The following is a 2,407-nucleotide window of genomic DNA, read 5'->3' on the forward strand; positions in this document are numbered from 1 at the left end:
AGCAAGCCCTTGGCTGGTCTGTTTCAGGATCACTGGGGCTGCAGGGTGGTGACCTCTCCGGTGGGCCTCTGAGTGGGAAGTGGGACAGGCAGCCAAAGAGCCAGGAGACACACCTATAGGGAACAGGGAGGAGGTGGAGGAGGAGGAGGAGAAAGGAGGTGCAAACCTGACACAAGGGCGCCTTACCCTCAGACAGACTAATTATACAGGGGCCACACCCTGTACATTCATACCTAACCTGATTTTTAAAAGAAGTGTTTTTTTTTTCTCCCCCAGTTTAATTATTTTCCACAGCTCAGCAACCAGCTGGGCTGCTTCCTTTTGATGCACCTTTTTTCTCCTCAGGAAAGTTGGGAGCCTCTGTTCTCACAGGTGGGCAGGCTTTGCTAAGCTGAGGGCCCCCTGGGGTAAAAGGTGAGGTGTCTGAAGAGGCCAATGGGACAGAGGACTATTAATTGGGTCATACAAGCCAAATAGCCTTGTAATTTGTGGGTCTGGATTCCAGAGGGGAGATTCCCTGCCCTGAAACAATGGAGTTGCTTCTCATCTTAACAGGAATGATGGGTTTAGTTTGATATGGGTTTTAGGATTTGGAATGAAGTGGCTACTAATTATTTAACCCAACCTGTCAACTTCCAGGCACTGTCCTAGGTACATAACTTGTTCAATGTTTGCTATTTAATAGATGAGAAAACTGAAGCTCTAAGAAGGTAACTCACTCACCTAAGTCAACTGGCAAACTGATTTGAGCCTTAGGCCTTTGAGATGCTAAATTTCCTTCTTCAACTAAGAGTGTCATGGAGCCCCCTAACTATTTCAACAGAAGCTGGCTTCTGAACATCATGCCTATCACAGCAGCCCTAACAAGATACATACAGACCTTGCATTATTTCTGTCAGGGCAGGTCAGAACTTGCTCAGATCTAAAAGAGAGAAACAGTAATGAGGGGAATGCAAACAATGCCAGGCCAGATGGCTGGGTCCTAGGGTCCCAAACACTTAATTCTCATCTGTCTCCACAGTAGGAGGTATGCTGTGTGACTCAGAAAAAATCTACCCACCCTCTCTGAGCCAAGGCCACAGACAATATCCTCCAAAAAGAAGCCAGTGAAGTACGGAACTCAGATTATTTCAGAGGCAAGCTGTTCAAGTGTGACTATTATATCAATGCAGAACCCAGGAAGAAAAGTAAGAAAAACTTAACAGCCAAGTCCTCTCTCAGACTACCTACAGGAACACTTGCTAGGATATGCCACCTGGTCATTTCTAAACCATGATCCACTGCCATAGTCCTTGGAAGCCTCCCCATTGAGTAAAGGAATGTGTCTCTCCCAGGCTGGGCTGAATGGGACAGAACAGAAGGTGGGTGTGCCTGGGGTGACAGGTTCTGAGTAGTGTGTAGGGGAGTGGGTTTCCCCCCCCTTCCCTTTGAATCCAGGTCAAGCTCAGGAGTCCCTGCCCCTTTGGCTTACTGGGCTGAACAGCTAATCCTGCTAATCCTTTGCAATAACATCCCTGGGAACAAAAGCAGAGACAAACTTGGTTCACAAATCAGTCAGAATTTTAAGAGGTGTGGAGTGATTTTGGGGTTGGAGAGTGCTGGCTTAATAATGGGGATTCCCTCTTACCTGATGCCTCTTTTCTCAGGCCCTACCAGAGCCATCTCTTATTTGAACTCACTGGTAGTTGGCTAAGAGCTCATGGGGCCTACTAGGATGGGGAATCCTTTCTCAAACAGTCAGATCCAATTCCACTGGGCTCTGGCCAGAGACATGGAGGGAAAGATAGAGAAAGAGCAGTACTGTCCTGGTCTGCTAATCTCCCCAACCCTGCAAGAACAGGCTACAAGGATGAACAAGCAGGGAAGCCAAGAAGGAGCAAAAGAGGAAAACCAAAGTGTTCTGGTTATGGATCTAACATCAATGCTGGCTGAGTCTGGGGTGCTACAATGGGAGGCCTCCACTAGTCCTTAGTTAATGTACCTGTCTTCCAGAAGTCTGGGGAATTATTCTGAGCCTTAGGAACAGACTGACATAGAGTGGATACTCAGAAAACATTTGTGTATGGATAGATGGGTAGGTGAGTAGGTGGATAGATGGATGGGTGGATGGGTGGATGGATAGATGGGTGGATGAATACACCATTGGCAAATTGGATAAATAATTGAAAAAAGGAAGGGAAAAGGGCAGAAATGAAGAGAGGAAGGAAGATAGATGGGAAGAAGAGAGTTAAGAAAATGGAAGAGAAAGGAAGAAAGGACATGAATAAGTAGTAGGTAGGTAGTGTGTTGATAAAAGTTGCTAAGTATCTCTCCCAAGGTGAAAAAGCACTGGTTTGTAGTGTTTGCCAATGTCTCCCATGGTGAGCAATTTCCAGCTATGCTAGGTGTGTGGGGAAGAGATGAGCAC

This window comes from Pteronotus mesoamericanus, unplaced genomic scaffold, assembly GCF_021234165.1.
Source record: "Pteronotus mesoamericanus isolate MK-2021 breed Mesoamerican mustached bat unplaced genomic scaffold, CSHL_Meso_final scaffold_36, whole genome shotgun sequence".
Taxonomy (NCBI): domain Eukaryota; kingdom Metazoa; phylum Chordata; class Mammalia; order Chiroptera; family Mormoopidae; genus Pteronotus; species Pteronotus mesoamericanus.